Source organism: Anser anser (genome assembly GCF_964211835.1).
Source record: "Anser anser genome assembly, chromosome: 7".
Taxonomy (NCBI): domain Eukaryota; kingdom Metazoa; phylum Chordata; class Aves; order Anseriformes; family Anatidae; genus Anser; species Anser anser.
This window is the reverse complement of record NC_139727.1, coordinates 11,979,824-12,003,625: the sequence shown is the minus strand read 5'-3', so window position 1 is coordinate 12,003,625 and position 23,802 is coordinate 11,979,824. Positions and strand designations below refer to the sequence as shown.

The 23,802-nt window shown below is 40.1% G+C and overlaps 1 protein-coding gene and 1 long non-coding RNA gene across 7 annotated transcripts in view; one reads left to right on the top strand and one right to left on the bottom strand.

Moving 5' to 3' along the window:
• LOC310902580 (uncharacterized protein) overlaps window positions 1–12,070 on the top strand; it is a 522,528-nt gene extending 510,458 nt beyond the window's left edge. For all 6 annotated transcript variants that reach the window (XR_014586805.1, XR_014586806.1, XR_014586807.1 and 3 more), the window contains 2 exons: window positions 8,513–8,587; window positions 8,978–12,070. The gene's annotated coding sequence lies outside the window, so the exon portion shown is untranslated. The remainder of the gene's footprint in view (window positions 1–8,512; window positions 8,588–8,977) is intronic.
• Window positions 12,071–14,413: 2,343 nt separating this feature from the next.
• Window positions 14,414–23,802, bottom strand: part of LOC310902581 — an 87,164-nt gene continuing 77,775 nt past the window's right edge. The window contains exon 9 of the long non-coding RNA XR_014586811.1: window positions 14,414–22,797. This is a non-coding gene — a long non-coding RNA (uncharacterized lncRNA). The remainder of the gene's footprint in view (window positions 22,798–23,802) is intronic.

The following is a 23,802-nucleotide window of genomic DNA, read 5'->3' as shown; positions in this document are numbered from 1 at the left end:
AAATCAGGGACTGAATGAAATATGCATTTGAGCCAATTTCCCCACGCATCCCAGCAGCTTTACTAAAAACAGTCTGGTATTGGCACCTACCTCTGCTTTCATCCCACAAAGCTTTGTCTTCTAAATACAAAATCATCTTTTTTTGCAAACTAAATTGTCACCCGACTTGATGACTTTCTCTAGCAAATCAAGTTGGTCTAGCACAAGGCACTCTATTACACATCCCGATTCAAAGCTCGGTGCAAACTTGGATTGCAATGAAACTAACCCCTCTTATACCCCTGCAGTACCCTTGTGCTACCCTTCGACTCATCTCTGGCAGAGTTGTATCAAGGGTTTGTATTCTTAATTGTTAATAACAAAAACAGGGGTGGGAGAGAATACTGTGTTTTTATTTGCTGTTCTTGACCTTTCCCACCCCTGGGGCTCTGACTGTGTGATGCTGCTATTCAGCATGGTGGATTTATCTCTGAAGCCTGTGGTGTCTCTTAAAAGAGCCACATCCAGGGAGATTTGTCGTCTTTTCCTCGAAGCAGAGAAACATTCTCTCATTCTAACAGGATCAGAGTTTATGGTGCTCTCATCTATTCCAGCAAGTGCTAAATCTGCTGATACAGGGTGATGCTATGTCTGTTTTCCCTCTAAGCATTTTCCATAATAAAAACAAAAGGAAATAATTGATGTGCTGCTTTTACTAGCCAATCTGTCCTTTCTTCAGCCTTAATAGTAGACACTGAAGCTTGAAAATGGGGTTTTACTTCCATCAATTTTTGCCTACTCTTTTTCATCTCTCCTAAACCACATTGCAAACAGAGTCCTAGGTCGTGTTTCAGAGGTGACATATAAAACAGTAATAAACCTTGGGCTGATTTGGCCCCTGTTGCTGAACAAACTAATAGATACATGGTGGCTGGAGATCACAGTCCATGGGAGAAGCTGTCAGGATTACCCATGTAGGAAATCTAGGGTGCTTGTGTCATAGCTCTTCTCGCTGCACCGCAGCCACAACAGTGCCCCCAAAGATATGATTGCACCTAATGCCTCGGGCCTGTCTCTGGCTGCAGGACAGCAGGGTGATTGCCCAGCTTATTGGGATCTGAGCACCAAGCGGTTGTGGGCTGTGACTTACTTGGAGACTAATGGGAGCCAGTATATGAATGAAGAGATTCCAGCTCAGGAGGTGGCTGTAAATGCATTAGCCCTGTAATGTGCTTGCACTTGAAATGCAATAGCGAGGAGAGAAATAACTCTAATTTACTTGCTGAGGGTCAGAAAGGGGAAGCAAAGCATGAGAAATAGCAGAGTGGTGGACATAGGAGGTACTTTATCTTATATTCTTAGGGAAAAGCCCTACAGAGCTGTGGGCATAAGGAATTCAAGCTAGTAATTTTTTTATTTTATTTTACTTTTAATTGTGAGCTTAACTGCAAAGCTGTGAGAAGTCTCCCCGTGTTCACCAGCAGTGGCTTGGGGCCTGGGTACTTGGGGCACTTGCCAAGCCCCCTCCTGGCTGGATTTTTTTGGTTTGCCCTCCTCAGCATGCCTCAGTCATCTTGTTCACTGAATTATATTTTGGGACAAATCATGGTAATTTGCTGTGCAAACTTCGCTTTGAGCAACTTATGCATAACATGCCTGCATCACTCAAGTATTTTTCCTAAAGTATAAGTGCTCATATTGAGATTGTATTTTTGTATTTGAGAACAGATTATGCATAGGAATTGTTTGGCAAATGTTTTTTTTGAACAGTGAATAAACAGTGGAAAAAAAGTGTTCACTGACAATACACAAACAGAGCAAAGGTAGAACCTAGCTACGTTATTCATTGCAAATTGTTCAACCAGCTCTAATGTACTTTCTTCCCTTCTTTTGAGGAAAAAAGCAAGGAATATGTTCTTCAATATATTTGTTTGATTTCTTCTCTCATTGAATAGGTTTTACATTTGAAAATTATGATCTGCTGCAGATAAACTTCCTGAAAATTGCCTATTCCTTTATGTCAACCTACCATTATGTTTCTCTGCCCTTATATCATACCATTTCATACCATATCATACCATGCCCTTATATCGTATCATTTTTTCTTCCTAAAGAGTAGAACACTGTTTCCAAATTCCCAAGGTGCAGATCATTACCCTAGGAGCGTTTCATAGCCAGAGTTCTGCAAGGGGAGACATCTAGGAGGATTCATGCTGCTGTTGGAGCAGAAGAGACAGAAAAGCTGTTGTGCTGTTATTTTAAACAGCTGGGTCTTCTCTTTGATGAGGTTAATAGACCTGTGCGGGATTGACTGCAGCAAAAAGGTGGTTTCGTACCCTTCTGCTACTGCTAGAAAACGTTGTTTCCTCTTTGTTATTCATCAGTGTGAGTTGTTCCTCCCAGAGCAGTAAGGGCTGCGGAGGAAATGGAGGCTAGGGCATCCTCAGGGCTATCAGAAACAGAATTTGCTCACCTTTCAGTGCTGTGTGTTTGTGGAAGGGAGCCATGTCTCCAGCCAGCCCTCAGAGCCCGTGCACGATACAGGCAAGAACTGAGATAACTCGTTATCATCTGCTCCTTGGTGCTCGCTTTGCTTGTACCTCCCAGCACAACAGCAAAAGCTAAACCTCAAAATAAGCAGCTGTACGGATAGTTTGTTTTTGTGCTTTTTCCCTCTGGGCATCCTCAGGGATCCCTTTTCCTCCACTGCTTCTGAAACCTGTATCTGCGGGGCGTTTAGCATTGCTCACGGTGCAGTCGCTTCCTGGGGCTGTGCGCAGCCAGGCCCTGTGGCTCAGCTCCTCGCCTGGCACCTGCTGCAGGCCACCAGCATTTGGCCCTACAGAGCAGGTCCTGCACGTGAGACCCATGTTTTCGCAGCCCCTGACTGCATGTGCCAGAGCCGGTGGGACAAATATTTAGTTTATTTGGCTAGTGATGTTTGAAGTGATGTAATTATGGCACACCGGTTCTGCATGTGGATTCGCAGCTCAGCAGATCCATGCACATCACCTGCCCTTCCTCTGGGAGAGAAGAGGGGCGAGCCACGGCCACTTTGGCAGCTGGAGATAACAGCCTCACCAGAGCTCACTCCTGATGGGGAAACACATCTCTTCCCCGCTCACCTTCCGTCTCAAATGCTTGAGGCTGTTGCCATTTTGAGGTATTTGAATTAAGTAATTCTTGTGTTGTTCTTTGTGGGGTTTTTTGTTTGTTTTGTTGTTTGTTTGTTTGTGTTTTTTTTGGTGGCTTTCTCAACATGATAATTAAAATAAATTATAGGTTCAAATGCTTCAATATTTAATGTTTCCCTCCCGGCAAAGTCTGGGAAGACATAGGCAGAGAAACAGACAATTTTCTATTTTGACATTCTGTGTAGTAAGTGATATCTATTCTTCCTCACTGGTTATTTTTATCTACTTAGCCTTCTACTTTCTTGCTGCTCTGCAGCTTTTCTAAACCCTTTCTGCAGCAACGACGAAACTCAGATGAAGAAAGTTTTTCAGCTTTGGAGAGTTACGGTGTTTCAGTTGCCCTTTTCAGAAGTGAGATTGCCAAAGGTAAAGAAAGGAAGAAATGACAGAAAAAAAGCATCACTGGTTCTATTTCATTCAGCAAAAAGTTCATTTTATTTAGCTTTTTTAAGCTCTGCTATGGAATTTTCCAGTGTGGGGGGAAAAAAGAAGTGTCTTAAAGCTGATATCCTAAAAATTGAGCATTTGCTGCTGTGAAAGACTTATAACTGAGAGAATTCAGTCTTCCCCTGCACCAGCATTTGGATGATTAACAGGGAAACAGTTCCAATAATTCTATGGATAACGCTAAGATCAGGCAGAATTTGGCTTATTGCTATGCTGCTTCTGGAAATTATTATACCCTATTCATATTCATTAGATGGCATGAGTGTAGTTTGCGATCAAAGGTTATTAAGAATCAGAAAACAAGCAGGAGATTGGGATTCTCATTTTCCAGAGATCGTTTTGAGCTATCACAGGTGGTCATTTCTCCTGGCTTGCTGGGTAACTGGCATTTGATTTTTTTTATTATTATTATTTTTTTCTTCAGAGTCATTCAGTAGCTTAAGGTCCGAGCCAGATATGCCTGCAGCTGTCCCTCACGGGCTGTTTTAGCTCTAAGATGCCTGTGACTATGACAAGGAAGGGTTATGTTCATGGTGCCACTGGTGACGTTTGCCTTTTTAGGAAAAAGTCAGATTGAAAAGGCCTTCTCCAACAGCAGGGCAGTGCTGGGAGATGAAGAAGTGGAGCTTCATCGTGCTTTCCCTCAACCTATTCCATGTAGGTTCTAGTGCACGTGTTGGATATCTGCTCCCTCTGCCTCACACTGTAGGCCTTGCTAGGTGACAAAATGCAGCATTTGATTTTATTCTTGTTGTAGGGCATGTGAAATTCATGCTTATTTATATCTGGATGTAAACATTATATCTAATGTGCTTTTACTGCCATTTGTTCCAATTAAAAAAAAAGGTAGAAATGCATAATCTAAATGTAAACATGTACATGACAAATTAAACAGGGCTGCAAAGAATAGCTGGTAAATTAGCATTGCTGCTGAACATGAAATGCTACAGCGGGAAAAAAAATCATACAGAAGGGGAAATGGAAGAAAATACTTCTATTGTGAAACAAAAACTGCAAAGAAAGAGACAATTGTACTGTAGACTTCCCTTTTGTCAGAACACAATATAGTAAGTTCTTGTGATTCATAAGGAAATTCTTACAATATATTTTTCTTTAGCTTTTAAAACACTAAAGAGCTTTTAAAGAAACTGGGGTACTTCTCTAAGGAGTGTCTGCAGCTTTTTGCATTCTCAAATACCTGTAAGTAGAATATCTTGGCCACATGTTGGAGAAAGGAATGATGTATTTGCCATTACGAATCAGAGAATTGTGTAGGTTGGAGAAGACCTCCAAGATCATCTAGTCCAACCTTTAAGAAGATCTTCAGAAGAACAAAGCAAGGCACTAATAAGACACTTGAGACAACTGCTAGCTTTTCAGCAACGTATAGCTCTATTGCACACTACTTCTGAAAGCCTCCATGACTTTCACATGCAGCCCAGGAAGGTTGGCTTGGGCTAACGAGTTGTGAACTTGTTAACTTCCATAATGCAGCACTATCTGTAGCCATCTCTGTTCCATCAGTATCAGTTCCTTCCCCTTAGGGATGTTAATACCTTATCTTTCAGATCACGTAAGAATGACATGGTAGGATTATGCAAAAAGCTGGCAGGAGCTTTCCGTGCAAATGCATTTGACCAATTTTGAATAAATCTTTTACTGGTATATTTCCAGATAGTCTTTATGGCTGCTGGAAAAGAGAATGGGACAGAAGGTAAAGGGAGAAGAGATGTCCCTTGCTTAAATTCAGCAAATGTAAAAGGAATATTGATCTCAATGTAACTTCATGTACAACTTTAAAAGCAAGCCTTTGTAGGCTACCTATGTTAAAGCTGCATAGAAATGTTCTTATACAGGCTTAATGGTGCCGCAGGCTAAAGCACAACCTATTCAACTTCATGCTGGCTGAGGCCACACGTAAATGCAGAGGAACACGTCTCCCTTGGTCCCAGAGGGAGCTACTGCACAAGCACAACTAATGAAACTACTCTGGACCTGTGTCACTTGGGTCAATTCATTTTTTAATTCACTTATAGTTGGAGTTCCTTGCTGACTCCACATATACCTAAGATTTTTCTCTGCCTTTTTCCCCTGAAACCTGTCCCCTTCTCCACACTGAATATTTGGCAGTATTGAACTGCGGAAAATAGATACCTGCACTGAACATCATCAGGGCTATGAAACCTGTTGCCTTTCTTTCTCTAACTCCCTATAACATTATCTATAATATTCATAGGAAATACCTGATCTTTGAGAGCTAGGAAACATGGGCATGTTCAGTCACAGAAGTCAGTTTAAGATAAAGCTCTTGATGTATCCTCATTGTGTGGTTCCTGTATCATCAAAACCACCTGCAATATTCCAACTCCTTCATGTATAACAAGGAAGTGGGTCCAGAGACAGTGTTGAGATTAGAGAGATCTGAGCTGCTTGACCATGCAGATTATAATAAAGATTTATATTATACGTTAGATCAGTAGATTAGATTTTTTTGTAGTAGTAGATTATAATGATCTCATTCTTCACCATTAGTAAAATTATACCAAAATGAACAAATATCAAAGCAAAAGGGATTTCCAGATACCATCGACTGATGGCTTTGAGGAAGATGCCTTTGTTTTACACCAGTTGTTCATCTTCTTAGTTTTATGTTGCAAATCATGCATTTTTCTTTAGTTAGTGGTGCATTGAAAGATGAACATATGTAGGTTTTCACACCATAATCTCATTTGGATATGCTGGAGCAAACAATCTAATTTTAGGTTGACTTTTCCTTTCCCTGTCTCTCTTAAAGTGTTTTTCAGAATCTTCTAAAGGCCACCACTGGCAACATCACCTCAGAAAAGCTTCTGGATTTTGCTGGATAAATACATCAATCTAAACCGGAATGGAAACGCATTGCAGCCAAGGCATCTATTCCCAAGTTTTTGATGAAAACAGTCCTTGCTTAATTTTTTTATTCTTACCTTCTCTTGCCCCATCTTTCCTTTCAAGGAAGAGCTATAGATCTGCTGGCCAAAACAGGAACTTCTATCACTATAGTTTGACTACAAAATTCTCCTAGCACTTAAACATGAATTTTTCATTTCTTCAATATTTTCACTTATTTCTTTTTCACTAATTTTCATTATTTGCTATTAAACTAGGCTATCTTCTTCCATGATAGTATTTGTCCATCTAAATATTTCCATTATTTTCAGCAGGACTGCTCATGATTAATTCCTTTTTGCAAGACAGCCAATCCTTTGGCCACGTACTGTATTTGGCAAGTTGTTAGGTGCTTTTGCTCCCACAAAAGCCGATGAGGAGAACAAGTAGTTTGTCCTGACTGCTGATGACATTGGTATCCTGGAAACTGATTTTTCTCCTAGGATGGAGAAAAATTTTTTCTCTTTATGGATAGAAAAGCATCAACAACACTTCAACAAGTACATACAATGCAGGGAACGTTACAGAAGCCTGCAGCAACTGTGAGGTCTCCAGCTGAGGACTCTGTGTAGGAAACGCTCGGGGCTGGTGCTTGCCATCTCCAGGTCGTGCTGCAGCTGCACCAACCCACCTGTCCTGCATCCCGTGTCTTTTCTGCTCATGAGCTGTGCCCCTTTGCGATATATTGTAATGAGAGGAAAAAGGCAAGCTGTCTCAGTTTCTCTCAAAACAAAGCCACCAATCCCCCAGTCCTTATTCTGCAATTGTTTTCTGTAGAGGCTGAGGGTTTCCCACCTGTTGAGAAGTAGCAGTTGTCTTAGGAATCAGGCTGAATGGATGCAAGGAGAAAACAAGAAACCATTTGTATCAGAAATGCATATGCATCCATCTCACGGCTTAAAAGGGTGGTCGCAGATTACTTTGTAACAGGGAGGGTGTTAAGGAGCTCCTGTGTGTCCAGAAACTGTTTTCCAGAAACTCGGCCTGGCTCCTGCTAGGCTGAGTGCTTGTGCGGATTACGAGGGCAGCATTGCAGTATAGATGCAAAGTTACACGCAGAATGCTAAACAGTTTTGTCCCTATAGTGTTGGCTCTTGTCCATTCTTTTTCTGGGAAGTTGCTCATTCTTTCTTGCCTTCAAGGACAGTATTTCATTTTGATTTGTGGGAAACAGTAAGGAAATGGAGATCTGAGTGATCAGCCTCTGAATTGTGTGTCCTTTACCTTTTATTAGAGGTGTTAGTTCACATCTTCATGAAGGATGTGTTACGTGATCACAGAAAAAGAATAGATTTACCTCTTTTTAAATGCCTTTTATCAATTTCCTCTTGCCATAAAGCATGAATTATTGACAAACCCCAGGCTTTCTGTCACACCTACCTTTCTGGTTTAATAGCCATCTCCCACATGCCCTTGTTGCTATGGTGCCCCATTTCACAGCTGTGATGCATTATATATTGTAATAAGTGACATAAGCTCAAGGCAGCCAAAAAAAGTTAGCATGGTGACAATTAATAACTTTGAATTCTTGGCTTGAGCAAAGTTCTTTGAGGGCATAAGGCAACAAAGGAACGGCAAAGCTGCTCATCAGGTAATTCCCACGGTACCTACCACGTGGAAATGCATCCTGGGACAAAGGATTTGCCTGGAAGCAGTAAGCACAATATTGCATGTGGGCAGCAGAGAGACATTTCTCAGATATAGGTTATAATATTTTATTGACATTTTTAGATAAAAAATAAACAAAACTGTGTCTAATGCCAATTTCCTTCTGGCTTGTAAGTATAAAATTGGCAGAAAATGTGACAATCTGTATTATGTGTGAGATCTCAGACATCTTTGTGCAGTAGTTTGAAATGAAAAGTCTGGAATTTTTCAGTGAAAAAAAAGAACAACAAACAGGAAACTTTGCATTACCTCCTCCCTTACAATAACAACTCCTGTTATGTATCTTTATTGTGCAGGGAACTGCCAGACAAAGCAAAGAAAATGAAGATTTCTGTCTTGGGAATTGAACCTTCAGTGTCTTCTTGTGTAAGGTAATGAGGTGACGCTATTGCTTGTTTAAGAAGGTAATGGGCAACTGTCCATCTAAAAGGTATTTGCAGTCGCAGGTGTATTAGCATGTAAGTCCGTTGTTATACAAATTGAAAATTTAGTAAAGCTACACTTATGAATGGAATATTAATGTTAATAAAAACAACACATGCATTATTAATGTGCAATAAAGTGAAGTATACATATATAAAGTAGCATTTGACAGCAGCTGCTAGGAAGAGTTGAGAAAAGTGGATCCAGAGATAAGTCAATGCTTGCTGTGTTAAAACACAGTTGTGGGGGTCCTTTTAGAACAGGCTTACTGCCAAAGCCATGCTGAAGCAAAATAGAGTTATGTTGACCAAAACCTTTGTTTTTATCTCAAAATGCAGAGTATGGAAGTGAGAAATAACCATTGTCTCGATGTATAAGTTTCTCACAACTTGCTTAGACTGAAGGGCAGCCCCACAGCTCCCACAGTACTCAGCTGGATGTTCTCTGGAGGGCAGCAGAAGAGCTGCAGTGGAAACACCCACCACGTTTTCAGCATGCACTGCTTCACTAGTAACCAAATGGTGAGAACTGACCAATTCTCTCATGAACCTTTTAGAGAAAATGGCGGTGGACTCTGAGTGTTCTGGCTGTGGCAAGTTTCCTGCAAGGCAAAACCCACTTAGGAAATCCTCCAAAAGGAGTTGTGTATTCTGTTTATTCACATTTTGCTGAATCCTACCACAACGTTTTTTTGTTTTGTTTTGTTTTGTTTTGTTTTTGAATGGCCTCATTTTTGCTGCCAGGTGCCTGGTGCCCATGTTCAGCTGGCTCGCGGCCCTGCCAGCCCGCAGCGACTGGCACCTCTGCACCTCCCCTGGTGCGGTGGCCAGGCTGGTGGTGGGCACCCGGCACACGCCAGAGGCTACAGGGCTGCCTCTTCCTGCTGCCCTCCTGCTGCTGGCACACACATGAAGCAGGCATCGGTGTCTCCCTTACTTTTTCCCTCATGTCATCTTGTAATGTTTATCTAGCGAACAGGAGTAACCTTAAAAATAACCCTTGGGAAGGCATCTAACAGCATCTGCTTTCTGTCTTTAACCTCAGGCAGACTGTTGTCAGCAAGAGACATATTCTTAATGATTTTTTTCCCCCCATACCAGCTTTTTTTCTATCAGATAGCACTGTTCTGAGACCAAGAGACACAGGCTGTATTCCCAGCTTTGATGTTTATGGGCTCCTCTCTTTATCCCTTTGCAGCCCTCCCACCATCTACCTGGCACTTCAGCCACCTCCTGTCTCGGGCAGTGATGGTGCCTCGCTGTGCACTTTGACCACTCCCCAAGTCTCATCTGTGTCATGCAAAAGAGAAATATTAAAACTAAAGGCAGATTGCTGATAACTCCAATCTCAATATTTCTTCAAAACATCCTGCTGAAAAGTCCTAGTATGAGGCCAGAGGGGAAGATAGCCAAAAGCACAGGCTTTATTTTACCCAGAATTAAGGTGATGTGTGTGCAAGTGCACTGTGACTGCCAGGAGGAATTTAGCTCCAAGGAAACTTCTGATACTTTAAAAAGTACATTTTGAGAACCCTGCACTAAAAAGCTCCCCTAATTTGGAACTGCTGCTCTTTTGGTCATGTCTGATCATTTTCAAGAGTGTAAAAGAGACTTCTTGCAGGGAAAGAGAACAGATATCTTTTTGGAATAGGATCAAAAAAATATGATACAAATATCAAATAACATCCATTATTGAGTAGACTATATAAATAGCAATTACTGCTAAGTTCTCTGAATCAAGAAATCATTGAATAATTTAGCTTAGAAGGAACCACTGGGAGGGTTAAGTAGTCCAACCTACTGCTCAGAGCAGGGCTAGCTTCAAAGAGCAATCTGATGGCAGAAGGCTCGTCCAGCCAAGCACTGAATGCTTCCAACCACAGAGATCCCACAGCCTCTTCAGACAACCATTGCAGTGCTTAATATTTTTGCGGTGTTTGTTTGGTTGGTTGTTTTTTAAGATCTCCTTATACCCGGCTCTTGCTATGACTTCTGAAGATTTCCACACTCTTTCGCTGCCCTCCTTTGAGGAGGGTCTGGCTCTGACATCCCTGTAACCCCTCTCGGTGGTTGAAGACTGCAGGTGGTGGCCCTTTTTCCTTCTCATTTCAAGGTGGAACAACCCCAGCTCCATCAGCCCCTCCTGTACACTATGCGCTCCAGCCCTTGAGCACAGGATATCAATTCTTGAAGGTATCAATATCTCTCCCCTAGTGAGGGACAGGTTTTAGGAAACTCCATGAGTGCTGTGGCCTCCCAGGTGCCCAGCAGAGGGAAATCATTCCCAATGTGCTGGTTACCCTCCTGCTGTAGCTGCCTGGGATGAGGCTGTGGGACTTGCATTTGCCTCTGCTGAGCTTCTTGAGGCTCCTCCAGCTCCATCCTTGAAGCCATCCATGTTCCCGAAGCAGCAGCCCTGCCCTCTGATAGATCTCTCTGCCCTGCAATTTGTGTCACCTACAAAGCTGCTCAGGGTGCAGTTATTCTGGCTATTTGATGGAGACGCGTTAGCCCCCGTATTGACTCCTGAGGATGCTGCTTGTAACAGGCCACTGATTTGAACCACTGCCCCCTTGAACCCAGCAGTCCAGTCCAGTTTTTTATCCATGCCTAGAGAGAATTAATCATACTTAAGTATAATTAAAAATCAAAGCAAATGGAGTCAAAATGGGAATGCTAGTATGTTTTCCAGTATTGAAATGGTGTTTGATCCTTCTTTGAAATTAGTATAAGTTATTTTGATATATTTATCTTTTCTTTCCCTGCTTTTCGTTTTAAATTAGGAAATTCTTTCTAAATTATTGCAATTTTTAAGTAAAATGAAGTGGGCAGTGTTTCAACCTGTTCTTGAAGTAATATCAAGATATAAGATCTAAAATCAAGATATAAGAATATTCTTTTTAAAATGTAAAAGGTGAGTCTCAGGATTATTATTATTTTTTTAAAGCAAAAAGCTAGATATTGCTGCCAGCATAAAACTGAAATTATCAATGCCAAAGAATAATAGTCTATTACTCGGTTTTCTGCTTTTATTAGCTTGCATGAGTATTGTGACTACCATAGAGTATCTGTTCTGCTGAGAATGTGTTTGACAGCAGCCAGACAGGTTCCCTCTACAGAGCCGGCACCAGGCCGGTATCTGAGCTGCCGCTGCTGCTTGAAATTCGACAAGGCATTTCTCCAAAGCTGGTCCAAAGGTGGTAATAGCCAAGATTTATCTTGGTAATTTTGGTCTTGGCCCATTGGAAATGTTTTTTAGCCTTCAGACATGCTGCTGGTCAAAGCTTTCCAATGGGATGTGAGCCATAGACTTTCTCAGTCGTCGTAGCTGAGTTATTTTGCTACTCAGCTATGCAGAAGCAGCAGGCCTTTAGGCTAATTAATAAATCATCAACGCATTTGTGGTGTGAAAAATGAAATATTTATGCTTGCCAGAGTAATATTTCTGTCTTGCAGCCCCATGCTCTGTTGATGCCTGATGGAGGATGAAGTAAATACCAGCTGGTGTAGAATGAGCAGAATATAATTACTTTCTACAAAGTTAACTGAATATTAAAAATAGAAGTCAGAGAAGCTGGCAAAAAGAGAAATATATATATATATACATTGCCTGAAAGGCAGGGCATAGCCAGTACGTGAAGAGAACACTTGCCTAACTAGTGCCGTGGGGATGGAGAACCTGCAGGATCCGTATTGTGTACAAATGTGTCACACCGAGGTCTTTTTACAGAGCAGTTAGTGACCAGCTGGAGCAGTTAAAAGGCCTGAAGGGAAGCCAAGGATGCTCTAGTATTCCAGTCGGTCATCATTAGGGGACCAGTGAAGGACTTAAAGCATCAGATGTTGTTGCTTTTCTAAAATGTGTCCACTATTAAAAAAAAAAAAAATACTTCTAGATTTTAAGGCGAGCAGGAGTTAGTTTTGCTCTTTATGTTCTGACACAATAGTAGATTTAAGGGAGCTGTGCTGGGTGTGATTTTTGCAATCATTGCCCCAGTCCTTCACCACAGAGTGAATGTACGAGCAACAGGCCAATCAAACAGCTTGAAGAAAAACATTCTCATGTAGCAGAGGGAGGATTTAACCCCTTATTTGAAGTGGAGACTCTTTACAATAATCAGCTAAGAGCAATCTACACAAGAGGCTCATTTTACATGCTGGCAGTTACAATCAGGGGAATTGAAAGAGCAAGCTATCTACAAAAGCTATCCAGAGGGGGAGGGGTGGCATTGTGCAGGTCAGACATCAGCCTTCCCCCCCCCCCCCCGCCCCCGTTCAAATTTCAGACTTTTTTTTTCCTGGAAAATTGATTCTGATTCTTTCCCTTAGGCCTGTGTGCACAGTCTGAGGATCTGATGAAAGCCAAATGACCAAAATCCAGGAAGAGCGCTCAGTTCATGGATTTTTTCATTTGCTTTCATAGATATGAGAGATTGTGTTGTTCAGGTGTTCAAGGTAAGTTGAGCAAATGAGCTTCTGAGGCTGAGCCAAACCTCCATGCCAGACCCTTCAGGCTGGTAGCACGTGCTATTATATGTGTTCGTGTTCACTGATTTATGTTAGAGCCAATAGGGAAGGACAGACTTCTAACCTGGATCATTGGCCTGTCTTGCAGTGGAGCATTTATCTTAAACTGGAAAAGGAACATACTATTCACATCTGGTCTTGATGTTTCTGAAGTCAGGCAAGTTTGCATACAAACAGTGGTCAGTTCATCAAACTGTTCCTCCTACGTAACAAATATAACATGGGGAGCATTTGATATCACAAGAAATAATAAAGGTTAACTATTTGCGTCTTTTCTGTGTTTGTTGTGGACTATGCTTACAGCAGTAATGTTACTCTTTAGTAGTACAGGTGCCCTTGACATAATCTCAGGATTATGTCATCACAGACTCATGGAATGGTTGGGGTGGCAGGGACCTCTGAAGGCCACCCAGGCCTACCCCTGCTCAAGCAGGGCCACCATGTCCAGGCAGCTTTTGAAGACCTCCAAGGAGGAGACCACAACCTCTCCAGGCAGCCCATGCGAGCGCTCCCTCACCTGCACAGCTAAGAAGCACTTCCTGATGTACTTGTGACTAACCCTGTGCTGTGGCACAAAGCTGTCCCAAGGTACGTGCTCTCTGCCCTCCAGCACCTTGCTGGAGGACTGGAGGACGTTGGAGCTTTTGCCACTTTCCTCCCCATCACTGTGTGGATGTGTGAGCATCAGGGCGGTCATGCAAGGAGGAAGAATGGCACACAGGAAGCTGAAAGTCCCCATCCCAGGTGGCAGCAGCAAAAATGGTACAGACAGGACCTCTCAGTCTCCTCATCATCAAACTGCCTGCTGAGTATGATTTGAATGAGACAGTAGTACAGGTATGGAGAAGGATGAATGTACCCTTTTGCACTTGTCTGCCAGGAGAAAATAAAAAACATTCAAGGAATATGAGAAATATATATATATTTCAGGAGGAGGTAAATTTAAATCTTCTAATGATATTTTAAAAATATGTTAGACCTTTTAAGAAAATCCCTTTAAATAGAAAAATTACAAAAGTAGCAAATGATCTCTCCTCTCCTCTCCTCTCCTCTCCTCTCCTCTCCTCTCCTCTCCTCTCCTCTCCTCTCCTCTCCTCTCCTCTCCTCTCCTCTCCTCTCCTCTCCTCTCCTCTCCTCTCCTCTCCTCTCCTCTCCTCTCCTCTCCTCTCCTCTCCTCTCCTCTCCTCTCCTCTCCTCTCCTCTCCTCTCCTCTCCTCTCCTCTCCTCTCCTCCAGCCTTTAGAACTAAATGTCATATTTTAGCTCCATGCTTTGTGTTTGCTTCTACAAGAACAGACAATTTAAATGTCAGTTATTATAGCTTGTCAATAAATTTCAGAATCTAAGCAAATCTGGCAAACATGACTGACAGCTACAAATTAATTTAGCTTTGTTAAATAACCAGCCAGCACGGCAATGCCATTGCTGACACGCATCAGGGTATAACACTAGTAATTCAGAATGTGAGCTGTTGTGTTGTCATGAAATACAAATTATGCAGATCTTACTCCTCTCCTAGGAAGAGAGAAATCTTTGAGGCTGTGATGCCCGTTTGGCAGAGTAATCAGTAATCCAAAATGCTCTGTGGTTTTATACTTAACAGAGCAGTGGTGTGGTTTAAACTAAAGCAGGCTATCACCAGTGCATAAAATCATAACCACTAGTGTGGATGGTAAAAATTAGTATTTGCTGCGTAGAAAGAAAAGAAATATTGTGGAAATGAAGGCGCTCACAAAGTTAAAAGTCAGTCAAAAGCCAGCAGGAGCTACCAGTAGGTAATCAGAATTTTTGAATATCAAGTCATTTATTTAAGCACTTAAATAAAGTCACAGTAGACTAAATACAGGTGTGTGTGAAACAGTAGGCTATATCCACACTGGGGTGTTGTACCTGGAAATAGTAATAATATTAACGATGATCTTCCACATTAGAATTACCAGATGCTTTTGTTGCAGAGTATATGATAAACACGGTTTTTGACAGGAGTATTATCTAAAAAAAAGAAAAACAAAGAGAAACTGTGTAAGCAGTTGTTTTACTCAGAGCAGGTGGCCAAAGAGGGATGATCTAAAAATTACCAAATTTCTTCCTTTACTGACGTTTTCAGTCAGCTGCATTGGGTTATAACCCATAGCAAGTGCACAAGAAAAAATGGGTGTTCCTCTCCGTGTCACAAATCAGTATTCTTGTCTTCAAGGGCATCACGTTGTAGTCCTAATGAAGTAGGTCTCATTGTCTTCAGCAGGGTTTGCCAAAGCTATCAGGGCATTCAGGGCCTCCTTCCCAGTGTGAAACGCTGTACAGGGCTGCTGTCACAGGCTCATGAGTTGCTCTGCACCTGCTGAAGATTTATTGAGACGTGAGCTTAGACAGGTATACGATTAACATTCGCACTGTGCTTTACATTGCTGCAGTTTTAGTGGTTGGGTTGGGTTCTGTTGGTGGTGGTTTTTAGCCTATTTAGTTTTAATAACCACATGTTCTTCCCACACAGTTACAAGTGATAAAGGTTGGTAGCGTCTTTCACTGTTCAGTTCAGTCTTTCCTGTTACGGATTTGTAGCATGAACATTTCTTTGATACAGGCAGGATGGTGAAGATACGATACAGCTATGAAATAAAATTAGTTTGATCACCACTGACATAAGTTGAGCTGGAGCTGCCCTGCATTAGACCTGACACAATGGCCATTTCAACACTAATTTGTAGGGAAATGAATGCCACTGTATGAATTCTATTCAAATTCTCTAGCAGTGTTTCACTTATTTGGTTTTCTCATGTTGTGTTGTTTGTTTTGTTTTTTCACTGTTTAACAGCAAAGAAATTCTATCTGGACTTATCATAAGGCTACTCCTTCACCTGCAGAGGGATTCAGGCTGATATATCTTCTCCGACAGAAAGCATTAAGTCATTAATCTACAAGAAATGCAAAAGGCCTCAGTTACCTCAACTGAGTGTTAGTCCCAAGGTTTAATGATGCTGGTGCAAAATTTAGCACTGTTAATTATTTCATGGAGACATATAGCAATGTTTCTGTTGTTTGAATCATTTTAAGAGGAAAGTCAGCAAAAGTTTACTCAAGGGCTATGAAGGATCAAATAATACTCCAGTTAAAAATTTTATACCTCAGTAGAGAGCCTGAGTAAGTAAATTGGGGGAAGATGTAATTTGCAGATCTCAGAGGAGAAATAAAGACATTATAGGAGAAAGAGAAAGACTGGAACATTATAATAGTCAATTTTATTTAAAACCATTCAACCACAATATGACTAATTTACTCTTATAATTCATTTGGACTTTCATAGGTGTTGTGAGAGCAATATTCTGAGGGGAGAAAATGGCAAGGTGGTTCACATTTCTCTGTATGCTCTAGCAACCACCCCAGCATGTATTTTAGGTAACCTTTTCTGTTTATTTGTCATTCATCTGGCTCAGCATCCTTCAGTCAGACTACCGTAGGGTTTTAGTACCAATTGGATCTTCCTGGTGCTGAGCTGGAATGGAAACTCCAGCTGTTTCCTTAAGGCCCAAAACAGAAGGAGGTCTTTGCTTTGATGGAGATTGCCATGCGGCAGCCTAGGCAGAAATACCCACACAGAAAGGAAGGCCTTTTGAAAGTCAGGAAGTGTTTTGAAGGCTTTGGATACTTGCTTAGGCAATTTTCCCTGGCTGTAATCTTGATAAACCAAAGTTGTTCTATGAATTCCATTCCTTTCAAATCATTCCTGTGATGTCTTTAATTTCTATCACAGGAGTCTTATCATGTATAAAATTAATCTACTACTGTAAAGAATGCAGTATTTACCACTGTTAACCTGTTGGGTTGCTAGAGTCAGTGCTTCATTCCCCGCTCCAGCCCACCCAAGGACAGTGTAACAGTGCATTTGATAGCCATTGTAGTTAGCTGAAAACGTTCTGAGATTCTTCCAGTTTGCATGCCATAAACATATCAGATTTTTTTTCTGCCTGGGAAAACAAGCATCCAAAAAAAAAAAAAAGTGTGGTATAAATAGACTATGTAATGAAATTGGCCTAAGTTGGAAACTCATCAAGCTGGAACTCTGATGCTGTAAACTCAACAGGTAATAGACAAAAGGTCATCCTATTTCATGGACATTGCTTTGAGATAAAATAGCTGTTAGAGTTAATAATTCTCACTATAAATCTTAATAACATAAAGAGCTTGGTTATACAACTGTAGTTATTTTTATCTCAGTGACCTTAATTATTAATATGATCCCTTCATTGTAACAGATTTTCCTCTATCAATTGTATGCCCAGAGTATGGAAGTCCCCCAAATGACCACTAGGGAAAGGAGTAGGTACCATTAGCATATTTAATTTTCACTGAGTACCTTAAATCTACAGTGAATCAGATCTATCATGATGAGGCTTACCATCAAATCACAATATTGCAGGGGAGCCATATGGAGCACAACTAGCGTGGAGTCAGAGCCTGGATTCAGTGTAGCTTTCAGACCAGAAGGACTCCTGTAAAAGAGCAGCCTGTCAGGAAGAGGGTATCTAAGGTGGTCTGTGTTTAGTCTGAATTTGAATGTGTCTGGTTCTGGGTTGTTTGACAGCATTATGTGTAAACATAGAACATTGTTTCTGATTTATGGAAAACTTGCTTTATTTCTGCACTGCCTTGTGGAAGAACTGAAAGTTTTCAATTTGCATGGAGGAAGACTGAGGCCCACCTTCTGGGATCAGGGGCTAAAAGTTGGTAATTCACCTTATTAGGCTTCCAAAATGAGCTCACTAGAACTAATGAAAAAAGCATCATGTATCTCCTGTCACGGTTATCCCCCCCCTTCTTTGCCTGGAAATAAAAAAGGAGGGAATTACAGGGAAGACATCAGGTAATCTCAAAGTTACTGCCTTGCTGACTGATTCATTCTGGTATTACCTTGTGCTTTAGTAATTGAAGGTAAACGTTCTCTCCCTCTTAGAATATCAGCTTCCATCCATAGCATCAGATTGGGCCTGCCCTGGGTATAACAGAGTCATTTGTCCCAGGACTGGCAAATTCCTTCGCCTTTGTTGCTGTGTTCATAGGAGAGGTGGACTTGGGGGTTAGTTTTTTTTCTCTGGGACTTAAATAAGTTGGTCAAGAAGTCTGATTCAAATTGCTGTAATTCTGCAGGCAGCAAGTGTCCACTGCATGTGTTCTTCCATTTCCAGGCAGGCGGCTGGGATAAGATTTCTTATTTAGTTTCTGAAAATAGGAAGAAAATATTGCTTCTTCACTTTCTATTCAAATGCTGCACGCTGCAGTGGGAGTCTAGACACCTACTTCATTTTGGGCATTGTGTTCCCACAGGAGTTCAGCAGAACCATCCCTGGTCCCAAGAAACACTGGCACAGCCTTGATAAGAATAATTTAACCTGGGTCGTTTCTCTCCTTGTTGTGCTCCCTAGACACAGAGTGATTGCATAACACATCTAGTCCTAATGCGTGCTGCCTTTCCCTCCTTACTCACAAAACCACTCTGTTTTTGAACAAAGCAACCCTGAAGCTTTGCTCCAGCCTGGGAGTCTTGTACACCTTCTTTCTGCAGCAAACTAGTGCTCTGTCACCTAATATTAGATTATTTACTTTTCAAATTATCTATTTTTGGAAAAATAATGAAATCAGGATTCCTACTTTTGCATATCATCATAATATAACCTTTGGTGCAATTACTGAATGCCAAGAAGGAAACTATTTTCAACTCCCTAAGAGTTTTGTTCACAGTATTTGGAAATATTAACCTTTATATACCAATTTATGTCTTCCTGCCTTTTTATCCACTGTGTAAAGAACTAGTCTGTCACTCACTCAAAAGGTCCATTTTTCATTTCTGGGCAAATGATTGAACTGCAACCTTAACAAATCTGTACATAAATATGAGAGTACTCTCTTTATTCCCATTTCTGATTTTTCATATGATCTAAGAGATTAGCATACTAAGCGCTCAGGATTTGGGTTTTTGAAGAACACGGAGTGAACCACTAACTAGATCTGATGATCTACAAAAAGCAATAATGCCTGCTTTCCTTTTGATGTGTCTATCAGGAGCTCAGATTCCTGATCATACAGTTCGGTCTTTAACCTTTCCTGGGGTTATATTAATGAGTCTTCTCTGAAAAATGAAAAACTTAGTATTTGGAAGATTGGTAAACTATCCAATTCATGCAAATATATATATATATTTATATATATATACACACATATAAAGATATATAATATGACAGAATATATGAACCTTTAGGTATCAGTTGATAGGCATGCTGTCAGCAATAGCTTATAGGTGTGAAGAGGTAAATAAAGTTATATTTTCTAGACCTTCTGAGCTCAAGATAGTATATTCTGTGCTCATTTATTTTTTCAAGAAAACTCTATGACGAAGAAAATTTTTTTGATTTTTTTTTTGTTAATGAAATTTCCATTGTAATAGGCTACTTATTTGCAAAGTAACTAAGAAGACTTTGTAATGACAATCAAATGAAAAATAGCTTTTAAAACATTCTTCACTAGCATACTAGATTTCCTGGTGTTTAGTTAAAGACAGAGCTACGTAAACTTATGCTTTATTAAGTGACATAAGTAGAGAAGGAGCTATGGAAAGCAAAAGCAAAAGATTTGTAAGAAACCAATAGAGTTAAACTTGCAAATTTAACATGGAACATTTCAAGTTTTCTCAAGTAGAGATAATCAAACCTTGCTAATCTCTTTTACAAATTCTCATCACATAGGGATGACTAAATTAAAATTAGTTCTTAGTATGTATTAGGATTCACTATCCATACTAATATGATAGATCTTTTAAACTATTCACTTCAATGAGTGTTCCTTTAGTATGGTTCAAGGCATCCCAAACGCTTGCAGTGAGCTGACAAAGGTGCCTTTGAATACTTTAATTATGCATGGCCATCTTTATCCTATTTAGACTGAGACTTATCTAGATTACATGATTGGTTAGCCTTTCAGAACAAGTTGACCCTTAAATTAAAATGTTGCCTCTTTGAAGACTACCAATCAAATTAAAACAACCAGTCACTTTTTAACCTCTAAAATGAATTGATTTTTAAGTGCTCTCTTTTAATGATCAGTTCCTACAAAATAATTTATAATTGTCAGTGGTCCACACTAAAGAAAATCAAACTCAATTGAAGACTGAGACTGTGATGAGCCTTTCTCTTAAAGCTTTCTGCTCTTTAGAGCTATGATTTTGGTAGGATCACAGAATAAATTATAACAGGGCCACTCTCTAAGTTGGGTCGATGGCTGGCATGAACTAAATAGCAAGCCTGAAAACCAATCCTCTTCTTACCACTGCACGAAGACTTCTAACCATAGTGGCAAGAGCTATTCTTTCCCTGTTTATTACAATCTAGCAAACGTGGGGGGCTTTCCAACATAGTCCACAGCCTTTAGAAACGTTTCTGTTTTTCCACTATTTCTCTGCAGCTGGCACTGAGTGTAACCCCCATGGTGGCAAGCTCCCCTGCTCCTTTCAGGTGTTTTGTTGGTGGGATCATCCATGTTGCAGGAGACTCTCTGAGCCCCACCAGGTCAATGGCTCCAGAGAGACCATTGTTTTCTCTTCTCCTCTTTGGAAAGGTTAAGTTGATCCATAGGCTGCAGATAGGAGAAAGGAGACACATTGGCTTTCTTTTAATTTTGTCTTTCTATATATTCTCTTTAACAAAACGTGTTCTGTTGCGTACTCTCACAGTACAGCTAGCTGGCAGTACATACTTCGTATATTTTCGTGCTATTTCACATGCCACTTCGCTTTAACACTAACTGTAAGAGAAATTCATGTCTGTGTCGACAAACTCACAATTAACAGCTGATGTAAAACTCTAGCATAAAACTTCCACATCACTCCTTTAGCATATGATAACAATGCCTATTACTCATATTGATTTAAGCCTTCATATTGAAAAAGTGAGTTTTTATTAAAAAAAAAAAAATGATGTCTGCAAAAGTTGTAAACTTGGGGGATAACCTGGCTGCTAATTTCAGAATGTCTTACTATACATTTATTTTTAAACAAATATGATTAGTACATTTAAAATATTAATTTACTGCAAAATAGCTTTAAACTAAATACAAATTTAACAGTTAAACGTCTGTGTGTGCATTGATGCCAAGAAGCCACCTCTTTCTTTCTCTACCACTATCAAACTAGGCGATACAAAGAATGTTTCATAGCTCATCAAAAAAGACAGGTTATCCTATAGAACTGCCAAAAGGAGAAGTTTATGATCAACAGATGAATTTAGCAACTAAATAACACAAAGTAGGGGTAGAGAATTGTATGCAGTGAAACTGTTTCTCAGACAAAATTACTAAGTAGAATAAAAAGGATGATAGCCAAACTCCTAAATAAAATCAGCAATAGATCGTTTAATTAAAAAGAAAAAAAAAAAAGATTATTTTTTTAAGAATGTCTCTAAAATGATAATTCCTGTTGCTCATTCCAAACTGGAAGCAAAACTACAGCTTCAAATACTCTTGCTTTGTTCAAGGAGTGACACCTCTCAAGCAGGTGTCCTCTAAAAGTTCTTGGTTGACTTAACATGTGCACTGTGTCTTTTAATGCGTATATCATTATTGATAAATAAAATAAAGAGGTGAAAGGAAAGCAAGCAAACCAATGGCAATAAAAATGAAAAAAAAAAAAGGAAACAAAATGAAGGCAGGGAGATACACTTGGCATATTTATTTTGCTATCATTTCCACTTTTACATGCTTACCTTGTGGTTTTATTAAGCCTTGGCCCTCTGGTTCTGGGTGACCCTTTTTGATTTTCCTAGTAGCATTTGAGTTGCACCATTGACTGGCGTTTACTGGCACAGTTGGTATTCTGGATGTGTTAGATTTTAACAGTACGTGGACTTGAACTACTAATTATTTTCCCTGTAAGCATGGGAAAAGTCTTCAAACAGTGTTTTTTTTCTCTGCATTTCCAGCAAGAAATAGAACAAACAGAACCTGTGTTACAGGCATGGTCAACTGCACTTGAGAGGCTTCAAAGAGATTACGGGCAAGTACATGCCCCAGCTTTGTTCGACTGCTCATTGAGACTGGGGCGTCTTCTGGGTCTTCATTCTCATCTGGTTTCTCAGCTAGGAAAAAAGCTGAGGATTTCTGGGAAATGTTTTTCCTGTCATTCAGATTTCCATCACTTTTTCTGAACTATTTTATTATAATCATAGTGTATTTGAGTTATGTACATTGCCATCAGTAATCTGTATGTCTGCACTATTACAAATTGGTATTGCATAGTACCTGAATTTAGCCACATCTATTTCCATAATTCCAACATACACAGGCATGGGCTAGAACATGATTAAGTTCCTGGAAATGGTTTGTATTTTACACTGACCAGTTTAATTTAGTCTCAAGCTTGAGCATAATATGCACAGGCCCCATGAATAAGCGCTTAGAAAAATGCTGAAAGCACAAGTAAACCCTGGTTGTTGGTGGGGTTATTCTTACAACTTTAAAGTAATTTAGCTAAAGCTCTGGTTTTGATGCTAGCAAAACCTAATCAGGGTGTGCTTACCTGGAAAGATTCCTTCAATTGCAAGTGAAACCAGGAGAACACTTAGTGCATGAGATAGCACAGCATCAACACCACTAAATACAGCAACAAAAAAATCAATAATTATAAATAATGAAAGTAATAGCCTTTAGTGTCAGTTCCCTGTCCACTTCCATAAACTTAAGGTTGATAATTCTAGCTGCCACTTCCTTCTTTCCCATCTCCTACACTGTACATAAGGTTATATATCATTTTTTATTAGTAGACCCCAAAAGTCCGCTAATACAATGGCCTAAATACAGAAGGGCAGTTAGAAAAGCTTTTCCTCCCCACTTAATGAAAGAGTTATTTTGAGGCTCTACTATCTAACCCAGTGATATCTATTTCTGCTTCTTACATGTAAAGTAGGAAATTCTCTGTGGAGTTGATTTGTACCGGCTCTTTGTTGCCTTGAGGTTTCATAATAATTCAGTTAATAGCTGAATTTCTCCAAGAATTTGCTTCTTGGGAAAAATCTTTTTTTTTTTTGGAAGGAAGCAAAGAAATGGCAAACAGGAGAAAAGGGTTTTACGGTTTCGTCTTTTCAAGATTTTCACTCTTTTTGTTTTAATATTTTTGTTTCAATATCAATTTCTGTTTGATTAAGAATTTCTGTACAGCTCTGGAAACACATCAGAGCATCATTTGAAAGACGCTGAGTAGAAATCTTTTGTCAATTTTTTTTGTCTATATATATACTTTTTTTCTGTTTCCTAGTAGACCTTAGCAGAGCACTCCTTCCCCTTTTGTATGAAATCTCTCCTTTTTTCCTGGTCATCAAAAATGATAATGGTGAACTATTACAAAACTTCCCTTGCTGTCTGATCTTGTGGAATCTTAAAATTCGATTGGTGTAAACTGAAATTGCTTTCAAAAGCTCTTAATTGGTTTGTCCTGGCTTAGCATATGACTTGTAGTATTTTTGGAGGCTTTGTTTGGTTGTTGCTTAATCCTTCCCTAACTGTCTTGCTAATCTAGGACACTTTAGATCAAGTGTTGCAAGTATGACACCACGACACTCGCTGCTTCTGTGTTTGAGCAAAAAACCATCTGTGTGGCTC